We start from the raw sequence: 16,414 nt of genomic DNA, 5'->3' as shown, positions 1-16,414 counted from the left end.
TGAACGGGCAGCTTGGGATGCACCAAGATCAGTGTGCAAAACGAACATCTATGTGGAGAGCCAATGCTAGTTTGGTTTCTATTGCTTCATCTGCTTTCAGTCCAGCATCACAGGCTCACAGGGTTAATGTGGTACCTTGTGTTAGTGATGAATGAATTGGTCTCCATAAGAGTTCATTTCTTCCCGATTCCCTCTCTCTCTCTCTCTCTGTCTCTCTCTCTCTCTCTCTCTCTCTCTCTCTCTCTCCCTCCCTCCCTCCCTCCCTCCCCCCTCTCTCTCTCCTTCCCCCCTCCCCCACTCTCTCTTTGTGTGTGTATAGAATAAAACTTTTGACTGTTAACTCATTTCTCTTTGCAGGAAGCCACTCTAACAAAAAAGATATTGTCAGAGGAATACATCCACATGGATTTTTTTTTCTGTAGCTGCATACTTTAGTCTTGATGAAGTCTTACAGTTGTCATCAAAAGGCAGCCATAGATTGCTGCTGCAACACAGTGTCTGATAAACACCTTCCACTGCCACTAGGGAAGCAGCAGAGGTAATCTTTAAAATAAATAAATAAATAAATAAATTCTAAAAGAGCTCAGGATGACTTGATAAGGGTAAGGCACTCTTTAAATGAGAAAGCCTTTCCTGGGAACTGAGACTAAGACACCACACAGCTCCCATCAAATTAAAATGCTAATCGGAGGGTGGCAGGCTGCTGTACCTTAGATCACGTTTTAGTTTTCTTTGGTTTTACTTTCTGTCAGGGTTATTCTATCATAATGTATCAGGAAAAGCACTGCGCTCACATCAAATCAAATCCTTAATGGAAAGGGTGGCAGCCTAAAGTACTCTTGATCCAACTGCTAATTTTGTTTTATTCTTCTTCCTCTTTCAGCTGTTCTCTGAAATGAATAACTCTGCATTCGAAAGAGGTTTTTTGAGAAAAGCTGGGCACTAAAACAGATTAAGATGAACCGAAGACACAGAGAACCATTATGTTCACAGAATAAACAATTTTAGTCATTTAATGTTATAATAAATGCATTCTGCTGTGACGTGTGCAGCTTTCATGCTAAAAGCATTCCTGTTAAATATGTACATGTCTCTGCAGGAGACACTGATACCTGCAGGACAGCCAGAGGGTGACAGCCCCATGGCCCATTCTCAATTTGACATTTTGAAAAGCAGATAACTGTTTAAAAAAAAAAAACATTCCTCTGATCAAAATGAATAGGGAGTAAATTTAGGACGGCTGAAAAATGTCGGATTTGTCACTTTAGGGATCAAAGTAATCAATTTATTTGGAGGATGGGGAAAGAGCCAGAACAGCAGATTCTACATTTATGTCTTTGATGGCCAGCGCTCTGGGCAAAAGAGGTTTGCCAGTGAGTCCATCCACAGTCTTTGGGGATCTGCACTGAGATTGGAAAGTTAGAGCCCTCGCTGGCCTCTTGAAGAAGGAGGCAGAATGCATATCCAACAGGGATGTGACAGAAAGGATCAACTGACATCTAAGTCTTCTTTGACCGTTTCCCCTATAAAACCTTTCTTCTAAGCACAGGAAAACAAGACCATCCCCATGCCCACCAACAAAAACTACACTTTGATGAGCCTCTGACAAGGTGGATTTGGGTGGTGTTTTATTTACTTTGGAGTCAGTCTGGCCTTGCTGGTTTTACAAAATCCCTTATGTGACAGGCAATGTGTTAAGCATTTATCTTCACATATCCAGGGGAAAGGGAAAAAAAAAAGCCAAGCCACAAGAGAAGCAGTAAAAACCATTGTTAGCACACCCCTGGCAACTCAGGACACAGACAGAGAATTTAACATCATCACACTCTGTTTTGATGTGGTCTAGACAGAAACACAGGACTCCCCAAGGTTCTAACAAATAAAAAAAAATATTATTCTGTAATATATGCCTTGAAAACTTCACTCTTAGTTTCCAATTCATTCTACAATGAGTAACTTGGGTGTGTTCCCTATTAGAAACCATTCTTGCAATGAGAACACATTAGTAAGCAGTGATTTCACTCTTCTGTGTTTGAGATGTTGCTCTTATGTTTTCATGCTCCTTGTATGTGGTTAATGCACTCAGAAATAAGCCAGCTCAGACATCACTTTCCAATAGTATCAAAAAGACCTACTGATCTCCCCACAGGTCTGGTAAATTAAAATAAAAGAGAAGTAAGAGCCACAATAAACATTTAAAATAAATGTTTTGTATTAAGCGGTCTTCCTGTTTGTTTGTTTTTGTTTTTAAGGTGGGATCTCAGCCAGTTAACTGAAGCTTACCCTGAGCTCTAAATCTGCCTGCCTTCTGGTTCTGGGATCATAAGTGTATGCCAACAAACCTAGTTCAACTCACTGATGGGATGGAACCCAGGATGTTGTACCTGCTAAGCAAGCACTCTGCCACCTTAACTGACCTGTTGTGGTGTTTTATTGTTGTCATCATTGTTTTTGTTTTTATTTTTATTTTTTAAGAGATGTGGGGTGATCAGAACCTAGAACAATCAACTTTTTCCAGAGAAAATGATATCTGAAATTGAAAAGCAACTTTGATACATCATTCGCAATTGAGGTATGAATGCAACATGAACACAAGAGAAAAAAAAGGACTTAAGAGATGGGCATTCCTAGTGGGAAGATTAAAGATCTATTAAGCTCTCAAAGGCAAGAATTACTGTGATAGGTTACACTGCTGCTAAGTGCCGTGTGTTTCTGGGTAGGATGCTGTCTTTGGGGAGTGAAGGTAGGGCCATTCAGGAAAGGGATGCAGACCTCTGTCAATATTCAAGTCTATCCATGCCTGCCTGTGATCTCTCCTTCTTCCTGCAGCCTGACTCCTGCTGATTTTCTTCTCCACAATCTCATTGATGCTCCTCTCTCTGTCTCTCACAAAATGCCTGTCGGCTCCTCTGCTACGAATGCTGCCCAAGAATCCTGATTAACTTGTGCAGTCAATGAGCCTCTATGATTTTCCTCCCACTGAGCTGAGGTGCACAGTCAGTAAGTCAGTTTATTTCTGTAGTTTTCTCCTGATCTGCTGTATCCATTTTTTCCATGTATTATGTGTGTACAAATGTATCTACCCATTTAAGTTTTGTGGTGAAGCACAGAATTGCCTGCCTGATTTTAAGTGTTCATGTATAAAATAACCCCAACCCACTTTGATTCAAAGCACTTTTTTTTTTTTGGATGATAGAAAAAGCTGCTTTTGAAATACAGGTTTTTGATCAATTTTATATTATCTCTTTCCAGGTCTCTCACATCTATTTCACGTTCTGTATTAAAACTCTAATGTTTACAGTGGCTTATGACTGATAATGAAGACCTTCCTGGGACTATTGCTCCCCAATTCCAGACTGAGATTTAAATATCTAATAATTACAGCTGATGAAACAGGTGAGCACTTGATGAGAACAGAGCTCACATCAGCCATCACCAATTCCTTTGTTAAGGCTAAGTTCCCAACTCCCCTCCCCCCCCCAAAAAAAACCCTCAAAACTGCATCAGTGGATCCTAAAATAGTAGTTCTTCTTTACGCCCTGTGGATTTCTCATAGACTCTCTTTATAGGAAAACCTAAAGAGATGATGTTAGCATCAAATGAAATTGCTACATTATGTCCTACGGATTTAGATTATCTGGCTCTGTAGCTTTAGAAAATTTGAATATTTTCTGAAGGAAGGGATATTCAAGAGAAAATAACTTTTGATAGGTAAATAATACCAAAAACTTTAATCATTATAATGTTTCAACTTAAACATAAGTTCAAGGATAGTTCTCTCTCTCTTTTTTTTTTTCCACCAAAGAAAAACAGTAATTTTAAATACAAAGCATACAGAAACCCTTTCATCTCTAGTCAGATTTGCAGGATGCATACCTGGCTGAAATTTAGTTCAAAGAAAGTAGAAGATTCTTTCTGATACAACTCAAATAAAGCATTCTTGGTACATCTTCTCCCCAGGTACTGATGTAAGTCTGAAAGTGAGAGCATGATAGTGTCTCTGCCTTGAAGAAACAGAAAATTTGCGTTAAAAGGCAAAAGCTGCTGGAGAAATGGCAAAGTGGTTAATAGTGTTGACAGCTCTTGCCAAGGACCAGGGTTGGATGCCCAGCACTCACATGGCAGGGCACAAGTCTGTAACTTGAGTTCCTGGTTATCTCTGGTGCCCTCCTCTGTCCTCTGCTTGCAATGTAAACACGTGGGCATATACATATAGCCAGGCAAACACTCATATACTTAAAATTAAAAAAGAAATAAATCTTTAACAGACATTAGACAAATCTAGATACAAACTGCATATGTGAAATTGAATAACTGTAGGTTCTCAATCCAACGAGGTGATGCAAGGTAAGTACCACTGATTACCAAAAGCATCCCTAAGATTTCTTTACACTAAGGGTCTTGGATTCTACTCTAAAAACCAACAGTGTTTTGATTTCACTTAGCCCTGAGACTTTGTTTTACCTGAGGGTAGAAAAGGCAAAGGCAGCGTTTTACTTGGAAATGGAAAAAATAACAAAGGAAAAAAAAAAAAAAAAGAAGAAGGATGACATGAAGAGATAATGAAAACAGGGGGTGGAAAACAAGGTTCAGGAAAGAGAGATTTATTGAGGAGATAAGGACCCTTGTTTATCCAAGAGCATTAAGTATGAATGCTCTCATATGAGGACACATAATAGTCTGCAGCCTGGAGTGTTTCTAAGGATGACGATGGAGACGGAGTTAGTGAGAGGTACAGAGGCTACCGTGAGGTAAGCCTGGTTATGAAGGGAAGTCCTTGCAGAATGCAGCTGCAAACAAAAAGTTCTGCCCAAGACTGGTTCCGAATCTAAAACTAAAATGTCTAAAACAAAAACCTTCTGGGCCACATCCAGGAGGTGGTGCTAAATGCTGAGGGCTCTTTTGTGGAAAGTTATTCTTTGTGTCTATCTCTGACTCCCCGTGCTTAGCTCTCCAACATTTTCAATTTATTACGACAGGAAGCTACCCTGGATGCTTTGGCCAACCATATTTTACTGCCATCACTACTCAATAGACCATACAATTTCTGGGGATATCATTAACCTAGCCTTCAATGCATAGAACATGCAGAGAAAGTGAAATAGCAAATGTATTTGCAAGACCTCTATTCCCCTACACTGTAATGGCTTAACACTTTGGCATTAATTCCATTTGTCAAGCTGTAAGATAAATACATGCACATCAGACACTTTCCCAGCATTTATTCATAGGCCAGACAGTGAAGACCACTATTTAAATGGGAAATGTGTTCATTTGTTTTTGAAAACAAAGCACAGCTTCACAATTCATGTCAATCTTCTTAAAGAGGCAGAACAATTTTCACAACAACTCACTGCAGGCTAGATTTAATCTCCCTCTAAGAATTCAGACATCCTGCAGGCAGGTGAGATGGCTCAGCAGGTAAAGGTCCTATCCACCAAGTCTGATACCTTGAGTTCCATCCCTGGAACCTTTATGCTAGAAAGAACTGACTCCTGCCAGCTGTTTTCTGACCTGTGCATGAATTCTCCAGTGCATGCATACCACACACACACACACACACACACACAAGCAAACACATATAAGTTAATTAATTGATTGAGTCATTCATTCATTCATTAAAAATAATCCTAAATTCCTAAACAAGATAAGTAGGTCATAATGTCTAGTAGTCAAAGGTTTAAAATATAAGCATATGCCTTACAAACGACATGTTTATTTGAGATTGTTGTACAGCTGTGCTGAGAACTTCATCTAATATAAACCCACAGCTTCTGACCTTAGGGAAGCAACATCAATTCCTCCATCAGGCAAAGCTTTTTACATACAATGCTATCCACACCTGCGTCAATGATCGGACCTTGATAGAGATTTCTAGACCTCTCTTTATGTCTCTTGCCTACATTGGTCTCTATATTGCAATGCCAGGCTGATGCTCTTCTTTTGAAGACTTTTCTCTGAATTTACAAATGGCCTAAAAAAAAAAAACTGGGTTCAAGTTCACGCTCTTATCCAAGTATTTTCCATTTTAATAAGTTATTACACTTTAAAGAATAAGAATGGGTCAGAAAGGTATAGAAATGTTGAAACTCTGTGTCAAGGCACAAGTATTCTGTACACATAAACAGAACCAGGGATGGGAATATAAGCTCAGTGGTAAAGTACTTGCCAAGCATTCCTGGGGATGTGAGGATCAAGGAGAAACAAATCAAAACGGAACAGCATTGGTTTGGTACGACTGGGATGGACTCAGTGGGCCATTGTTACTTAGATCTCAGCTGCATCCTCAGCTGACATTGGAACCAGGCTGCACAGTTACCTCTGGATGAGCTTTGACTTTTGGCATACCACAAGCTCTGTGGTCATCCACGACAAGAGACCCTTCTTCCAAACTACCAAGAAAAAAAAGTCTCGATTCTCTATCCATAATTTTGAAAGTCATATTCATAAATGAAAGCCAATTCATTTATATTATATCCCAAGAAACATGGGAACTACCATGTAGGTTAGAGATACAATTGTCCTCTTGCATGGCTACAAGCCAGAAAATAATCTGATGAGCATCCTTACGTTGGTGCCTGAGTTGCAACAATCAGCCTGTTTTCTTTCTCCATTTAAACACTGGTGTTCTAAAGAGATTACACACTGCGCGGTATTGTTATACACCAGAACAACTGAAAAAAAATAAACTGTCAGAGCTAAAACAATCTAATATATTTAAAGCATTATGCTGTCAACCCTAAATCAAGATTTATTTCTAAAGTTGCAATACAAAATCAATATTGGAACAGGCATCTAAATTGAACCCTGGAAGCTCCCACGAATCTACATTCGGTTAGGAATTTTTATTTAAATGTATGTTTCATATTTATAGCTGATAAAACTCTCATTCTGAAATCCTCGCTCTCATAACTACACATAGTATTCATGAAGTAAGATGGTCAATTGACTTAGTCTATCAGTGCTGTTGTAATATAACAAAACTCAAGGCAAAATAATGATAAAATATGTAATCCAATGAGCACGACGTTTTTAAATCCTCAGACATCTTCTATTCTAATCCCCATTACACCACGTGGTTTTTCTCACAGTAGGCCCTGTATTACTTGCCTCGCTATAGCCTAGGGTGTTATACCTACAATCTGAACACTCAAGAAGAATGGGGCAGGATTATGGAGTTTCAGATTGTATAAGAAAACCAAAACAAAACAAATAAAGAGCAGGTGTACAGTGTCCCAAGATACAGACTTCTGGGTCATATTTCTGTCTTGAATCAGAGTATCCAATGCGAATGTGTGTCCTGTAAAGCCTGATGCTCACTCTCTTACCTACTTCTTTCAAACTTAGAACAAATCAGAAAGACAGAAAAAAAGTCCTTAGTATAAAATATTAGAAAATATGTAGCTCCGTATATGCTCATAGGGTATCAAGTCTCTCCTTGGTAGCCTGCTATCCTTCCTCTGAGTGCCACCAGGCCTTCCCTCTCAGTCACAGTCATAGGGGAGGGGAGTAAGAGGAAAATGGGAGGGAGGGAGGAATGGGAGGATATAAGGGACGGGATAACAATTGAGGTGTAATATGAATAAATTAATACAATATATTTAAAAAAATAAAATATGTAACTCAAGTGTATATATATATATATATATATATATATATATATATATATATACATTCTAAAAGATATGAAACTTAAAGACAAGCATACAATTAAATTTAACTCTACAGCCACCAGTCTCCATTCAACATGCTCATTTTGTAGGTCATGTGTGCTAGTTTGAGAGGAATGCTAAATGTCAACGCAAGTGCCTAATACCTTCCGATGGGAAAGTACATCTGAAAACTTATTGTAAAGTACAAGCCATGAACCTTAAAGAATTCAGGGGAGGAGAATTCTGGTATGTATTTCTGATACGTAAAAGTACTTCCTGATGGAGAGGTTATTAAACACCACAGTAGGTAGGTAATAGTACCTAAATGTCTGAGATGGGGTAAATGACCTGCTTACCAAAACCCAGGCTGTGGAGTTTGGGACAGGATAATGTCTCAAATTCCCCTGCAGCCACAGGAGTTCACAATTTTATTACCGAAGGATGCGAAAACATTTTAGCACATGCTGGGCTTCGGCAATTCCGCTAGAGCCCAAATGGACTTTAAGATACAGAGACCTTTTTTAAGCCCTACTCCAAGAACATTTAATATTTGAAATTATTTGAGATGAAAGCATAATACCCAATTGTTACCACTTCCTGAGCCACTCTCTTACTAGCCTAATTATGGCAGGCAAGGTTATCAATAGTAAAACATTTTCAAAAGATTAACTTTGCCCAGTAAGAGTTCCTGTGGCAGCCTCAAAATCCTTTCAAGTGTTCCACACATTCTGCAACCCTGAGTGGGCAGCCACTCATTTTTGTATTTACAGACAAAAATGATATTTGGATAAAGCAAAGGTCAGACTTGAAAAGAACAAAACAAGGCGGAATGACATTCTAAATTTCTAGACTGTAGCCCTTACGTCGGCAGGCACTATGCGATGAGGCAAAAAGAGAGAAAAATAAGTTTTGCTGCATTCGCTCCTTGATAAGGGTTTCTGAAACTTCATTGTAAAGATAGGTTTAAAGGTGATGAAAAATCCTTCTCAAAAAAGGCATGCTCTTGGCAATTTTTTCTCTAATAGTGTTTGTTCCTTTCAAAGTAGGAATCCATCCTTTCTACTTTAGTTAACTCTATGTTTAGTATTAAGTCCTTTCTGTAGTGGGTACTGGTGGCTTGTAATTATAAATTCTTGTTCTAGAAATGTTGATGCTCTGATTGCTGTTAGTTGGAAGTGTGACAAAGGGAAAGTTCTCACTCTACAATGGACAATCTGGCTGGTCATCCGAATAAACGGAATGAACTCTAAAACTATAGTTTATAAAAATGAAAGAAAATGTTTCTCGTTTTCTTTTTCTGCCTCTGTAAAACACACACACACACACACACACAAACACACACACACCTTTGGAATAACTCCCATCATCTGGATTTAGGAATCCCTGACACTAGTGATGAAAATTCCAGATTTTAAACACTGGACACTGTCGCGCCTCGCTCGACCAGCAAGAAAGACGCGACCACCGGTTCTTCTCTCAAGCAGTTTTACTCAGGCTTTGTTTCCAGGAGAATCCCCCGAGCCACTCCCGTCATGCTCATTTATACCACCCAAACAGCCAATCACACTAAGCCACTTCTCACAAGCTGATAGGCTGGTAGAGGCGGAGCTAATGCAAGCAGCGGGCCTTTCCCAAATAAGGGGTTGTTTGTCTAAATCGAGGCGGCTCTGGCTGCATGCCAGGCACCATCTCGGGGCGAGGTCCACAAAGGGCTCTGTGGCTCTCCACAGGACACCTAAAGATTTTCGTAGTGTTCAGCTTCTCCTCTTCCTCCTTCTCTTCTCCTTCTCCTTCTTCTTATTCTTCCTGATATAACCATTGTATATCCCATGTACAACCAAAACCACACTAATTCTTCCCATAGGATAGATATCGAATTTCTCCAAGGAATGTTTACAATTAACTTTTAGATAACAATATGGACTTAACAGCACACGAGTATTGACAGTATCAATGCTATGTTTCCTAGTAAGAGAATGATCAAGAAAAACAACACACTTATCTGCCTAAATTATATAAATGTACACAAAACTATTATTAACAAGTAGAAAAGAAACAATTGTGATTGTTAAAGTCCTCTTTCACTGATCATATATCTATAGATCATATTTTTAAATAGACAGGTCTACTACCCATTTAATAACCTTTTCTTCCTCAGCGAACACATCAGCTGGCTGTGGTTCCCTATCTATAAGGGCATCCATCACTTTTGTTCTTGAAGTGTCTGCACCATTATGTATGAGCCTTCCTATGTTGAGGCTAGATTTTCCCATGGCCTTGCTCACACGGATGTAATGGAAGTGGTCCAGTGTAATCATCTTGCCATCATATTGGAGCTGTATTGGAGACTTTCAGATTCTGATAAATTTGCCACCCAGATATAATTACAGCTGGTCAGTCCTTATTAATGGACATCTAGGCAGCTGAGCCCGTGTTCGTTATTGCCACCATTACAAAAATATCTTTCTATCCTTTGTGCATTTGGAGATCTCTGTGCATATATTCTTTCCCCAAATATCTTTCTCACCAATTTTTCTGTTATAATTTGTATAACTCTTTGACCATCCAGCCAAATTATTCCCTGCCATACATAGGAAGTCCCTAATTTCTTTCTTTATTTCTTCCCTGACCCAGTTGTCATTGAGTAGAGAGTTGTTCAGTTTCCATGCGTGTGTAGGCTTTTTGTTACTTCTGTTGTTGAAGTCCAGCTTTAGTCAATGGTGATCTGATAGGATACGTGGTATTATTTCAGTATTCTTGTATCTGTTGAGGCTTGTTTTGTGACCTCCTATATGGTCAATTTTGTAGAAGGTTCCATGAGGTGCAGAGAAGAAAATATATTCTTTTGGGTTTTGCTTCTGTTTTGTTGACCTATCCTTTAGTGAGAGGGGTTTTTGAAATCTTCCACTATTAATGTGTGGGGATTGATGTGTGATTTAAACTTTATTAATGTTTCTTTCACTAACGTGGGTGACTTTGTATTTGGGGCATAAATACTCAGCATTGTGATGTCATCTTTGTTGAGTTTTCCTTTAATCAGTATAAAGTGTCCTTCTTCATCTCTTTTGATTAATTTTGGTTGAAAGTCTATTTTACTAGATAATAGAACGGCTACTCCAGCTTGCTTCTTGTGCTCATTTGCTTGGAAGACCTTCTTTCAGCCATTTACTCTCAGGTAACGTCTATCTTCAGGGCTGAGACGTGTTTATTGTATACAGCAGAATGTTGGGTCTTATTTATGCATCCATTCTGTTAGTCTGTGTCTCTTTATTGGAGACTTGAGAGCATTGATGTTGAGAGAGCTTATTGACTAGTGACGGTTAGGTCCTTTTATTTTGAGTAGTGTGTTTGTGTGCCTTCCTAATTTTTTGTTTTGCTAAAGTGAAGATATCTATTTCCTCTGTTTTTCTGGGTATAGTTAGCCTCCTTGGGTTGGAGTTTTCCTTGTAGTATCTTCTGTAGGGCTGGATTTGTAGATAGGCACTGTTTAAATGTGTTTTTATCCTCGAATATCGTTTCTCCATCTATGGTTTGTCTGTCACATATAAATTAGCATACAATTGCATATCTAGACAGTTTTCCTTCGAAGAAAAATGTATGACCATGCACACTGCTCAAAGTTATACCAACTCACAGGTACTTCCTATCACCCTTGTCTTCCCTGGATGTCCACAAAGGGGTTATAATGCTTCAGTTGACTTTTTCTTATGTGATACCTGCATAGTGCATCAAGCCAATTGTAAAATAAGCTCTGGTTCTTTCTTCCTGAATCAGTCACTAACAGTGTACACTGTATGAGTCCATTGATACAGCTTAGGGAAAAAGGCATTATAGCAATTAAACTCAATATATGTAAGGAACTTCTTTCTGTCAATTGTTACTTCTTTTAAAACCTATTTAGGCCTGATCATGTATACATCACTTCTGTTTGATGGTAAATTACTGTTATCCATGTCCAGTTTATAACATGTTCATGATGTGTGTCTCAATTCACATGGAAACTTCATGGATTGTCCTTAAGTGGTCAGTTTCCACAGAGGCTCAATGACAGGCCAAGAGCTGCTTCTCAAAGACAGAATAGCTTTTTATCAATGATGATGCCAGGGCCTTGTTCCATACTTCAAAGTGCCTTCATCAGAAGACACGTGTTGGAGTGGACCCAGACTCTGTAGAATATCTTTAACTTTCACTGACACCTCAACTTCCACAGAATCTGTTAGGTCACATGGTCCACGTGGCAAACGGCCTGTCCCCTGACTGGAACTTGCTGAAGAGCCTTTGCCTTCTGTGGTAGTTGGAATGAAAATGTAATCCATAGGCTCAGGCCTTTAAGCATTCGTCCCCTAGTTAGTGTCACTATTTGAGGAAGTATAGATAAAATGGTGGTATATTTATGACCGCATTATAGCTTTCCCCTATTTCTAATTCTCTCTTCTTTTTTTTTCTCTCTCTCCCTATATACTCTCTGTCTACCTATGTATCTATGTCTCTATTATCTACCTACCTATAATCTATTATCTGTCATCTCCATCTCAACCTGCACCATCATATTGATATCTCTATCTGTCTATATACATATCCCTAGGTATATTCTTGTAGTTGAGGATATAGCCTCTGAGTTCGGAGCTCACTGCTCTTGCTGCTATCCTTCACCATGACGGGCTCTTTGTCCTTCTGAAGCCACGAGTCCCAATAAACGTTTCCTTCTATATGTCCCCTTGGTTGTGGTACATTTTCACAGCCAAAGAGACTCAGCAGAACTTAGTACCAGAGAGTTAGCTGTTGTTGTGAAGATCCCAGCATGTACTTCTGGGAAAGAATGTGCAAGACTTTGTACCATAGACTAGGAAAGTAGTTCGATGCTGTAAGTGGAGCATAGTGGGCCATGCCAACAGGAACTTGGAAGACAGTAGAACTGAGAATAAGTTCTGCTGTGGGGACCCTGATCAAGACGTTTCATAAGGAAGCAAGGACTTTAATAGCAAATGGACTAGCAGCCAATCCTCTAACATTTTGTCAAAGAAACTCTGTGCCTAATACTCATTGTTTAAAACTTGCCTGAGGCAAAATTTTAAAAGTACTGAACACTTTGTGGAAGACGTTTCAAGAGAACATAATAATAAATTTGTGGCATGGTTACAACTGATAACACTTATGAAGGTCTGCCATGAGAAATAGAAAGTAGTAAAGAAAGAAATAAGAAATGTACAATTTGGAGAGAAAAACAGTACTAGGAAGTTTATTGTTATAACTAAAGTACATGATGGAAGAAAGGCTGCAATTGCTAAAGAGATTAGTCCTGGGAGGGCAAGAGCATTTGTGAGGTCATTGTGTGAAACTGTGTAAGAGAAAGGCAGGAGATGCCAAGATTTTAGAAATGTTAGAGCCATGAGAGATTAACCAAGGAAAAAGGAAAGCTCCAAATACACATAGAACAATAGGATTTGATGGTTGCCCTGAGGAATTGCTTTTCTCCAGTATTTCCTCACATTCCAGGGAGTGGACTGTGATTATGTGAATGATAAAGGTCCCATATAGACTCTGGTATTTAAACACTTGACCACTAATGGTGGGGTTGTTCGGGGATGTTTAGAAAATGCAGCCTTTTTGGAAGAACTGCACATCAATCTTCTCTTTTGAAATGGTAATGTATGTTTTGTGTCATTGTTTGTTTGAAGTACATACTTTACTTTTTACTTTTACAGAAGACTACAGTTAAGAGTACATTGATTCTCACAAGAGACCTTAGACTTTTAAATGCTATTGAAATAATGAAAGATACAGGCTTTTATATAGACATCTTTCATATGTAGCTATATATACTATAATGCTCTTTGAAGCCTGGCTAAATGGTGGACATCAAATCAATTTGCATTATGATGGAGCAAGGAGATATGGGGGCCAGTGAATGGAATGTGATTATTTGAATGAGAAAGGTCCTGTATAGACTCTGGTATTTAAACACTTGACCACTATTGGTGGGGTTGTTTGGGGATGTTTAGAAAATGCAGCCTTTTTGCAAGAATTGCTTCACTGGAAATAGCCATTGAGAGTTTTACAGCCTTGGATTAAGTCCAGTCCAGTCCTGTCTCTCTCTGATCTAAGTTTACAACTGAAGATGTCCTCTGTTTCCTCAGTTCTCCTACTCCTGCTGCTTGTTGCTTAACTCCTTGCCATGATGGACTCTCATCCTTCTGAAACAAGAGCCAAAAGAGATTCTTCCTCCTGTCAGTTGCCTTGGTCATGCTATTTTATCACAGCAACAGAAAAGTAACATAAACATGTCTTCTGGGCCCCACCCAACTCCAGAAGCCTTCTGAGTCACATGGTATATGGACCACAGTAACACAGCCAAATGAAGAATGTGCTGCCTTGAAAAGCCAAATAGACCCCAAAATCGCTGTGTTTCTTTCTTGGTAGAACACGAGGTGATATTTAACACCTTAATCTTTACTTTAAAAAGGATTATATATATAAGGCACAGTCATACAAATTGATTTGTATTTTTCCAAGCTAGAAGATTTCTAAATTTCGTTTGATGTGACAATGCTTTGCCAACAACTGCAGAATGGTTGCCACACCTTGCTCACTCATTAAAGTCAGTATGGTATCTATCACAAAGGTAACAGACATCTGTGAGCATGTAGAAGAGACAGGCAAACTAGAGGAAAGTAAACTGCTTATGCTGGGCCTTATGCACAGGTGTAGAGCAAAGAATCATTTGATAAGTCAAAAACTTCACACCAAATATCAGCCAATATGTTCATCTGCTCATGAAAGGAAATCATGTCTGACACAGCAGCTTCATCTGGAACTACCATATGATTAAGCTTATAATAATCAGCTGTCATCTTTTTTCATAATCCATTTGTCTTTTACCCAGGGTAAATGGAAGAGGGAAATAAGACATGGTAGATAGCACTACCAATGAATCTTTCAAGTCCTGATGGAGTCACTAATCTCTATAATTCCTTAAAGAATAGAATATTCTTTTATTTTATTTCCAGAAAGAGACAGCTCTATTGGTTTCCACTAAATATGGAATGCTATTATGTTACTTGCCCTCCCATCACGGTTTAGTAACATGGGGGATCTACCAAAGTTTGAGCATATCTGTTCCATTATGAATTATGAGAATGTTAAACTACAGGATGAGAGTTCAGGGATCCACTAGACCCACCATGACTTGCTTTTGATATTGATCACCTGGTTTCCATCAGCTCTTTATTTTGACCTGAGGACAACTGAACAATTAGAGTTCTTTGAGAATCCATGTCAGCTTAAAACCAGTTGTAAGTAGGTCTTGGAAAGTCTGATTATCTTTGCCCCCAAGTCACAATTATCCCATTAAAAAACAAACAAGCAAAAACAATAACAAAAGCATAGGCCCATTTGAAAAAGAACTGGAGTTAGATTAACAGTAAAATGGTTTGCTAATGTAGCAAAGGCTAACTCAAGGGTTCTGGGACACTAAATTGGTTTAAGTGTGGAAAATGGCTGGATTACCTGATGCTCTGTTATTGTGATTCAAAATAGTCTTTCATTTCTTTGCCCTGGAACTTCTCTGTGCATGCAAATCAAGGAGGAATTCAGTTGGCCTCCTATTTCTTTACTTCTGGGAACATCATAACAAATTAGCCAGTGCCATAGGTCAACATGAGTCACAGCATTATGATCATTTGCTATGCATCTGCTGTTCATTACAGTAAGTTCACTCACCTTATGTTTGATGACTGAGTGATGTCACATGGCCCTTACCACCCCAGCATCAGACTAGATCTCTTGTGTTTAAGTTAGCCAATTGAGCTTCTGCAGATGCAGCAGCAACAACTTAAGGAAGGGAGAATTATTCACCTTGGTTTATATTTCCATGAGATATAGTTTGTCATAGCAAGGAAATAAAAAATAGGGCCGTAGGAGCAGGGAGTGGCAGAGAACTTATGAACGCTTGCACTCAACTTGCTTATTCTTATTAACTGACTCTAGATGATGCAGGCACCTCCCACATTAACGATATATCTCTGTACATCAGTGAATTTTAGATACTTTCTCACAGAAGTATCTAAGCATGCACAGAAGCTGGTTTCTTTAATTGCTTTTAGGATGGGTCAAGTTGGCAACCACGTATAACCGTCACGTTCATCATCAACTTGAAGCCAAGTAATGCTAGGTATCTCTAGCCCATACAAAGCAGTCTATGTTTTAGTCAGTATTTCAGGCAACCAATTAAAGAAACTGTAGTGGTTTTAACATAATGGCTCTCATAAACTCATATATTTGAATGCTTAGTCATCAAAAAGTGGCACTATTTATAAAGAAATTGGAGGTATAGGTTTGTTGGAGAAAGTGTGTCACTGGAGGTGGCCTTTGAAATAAAAAAAAAAAGCCCATGCTAGTTCCTGGTTATCTGATCAAGATGTAGAACTCTCAGCTCCTCCTCCAGCACCATCTCTGCCTTTTGGGCACCAGGTTCCCTGTCATGATGACAGTGAACTGTAAGCTAGCCCCAATTAAATGTTTTCTTGATATGAATGACCTTGGTCATAATATCTCTTCACAGCAACAGAACAGTGGCCAAGAAACAAACTCCTAGGAACTCTTCTGTAACTCTGTGAGATTCAATATGAAACCTAGAATCTTTGGTTGTATAATTAAGTCTGTCTTAGTTTTCTCTTCCTACCACCTTTGGATAATACATTTAAGATTAATCTCCGCTGCATCAGATCTCTGCTTACACTCCTCTGACCCTATTAGTGGTACTC

This window comes from Acomys minous (genome assembly GCF_964271855.1).
Source record: "Acomys minous genome assembly, chromosome: 16".
In the NCBI taxonomy this organism is placed as follows: domain Eukaryota; kingdom Metazoa; phylum Chordata; class Mammalia; order Rodentia; family Muridae; genus Acomys; species Acomys minous.
The sequence above is the reverse complement of the archived record's forward strand: the minus strand, read 5'-3'. Positions refer to the sequence as shown.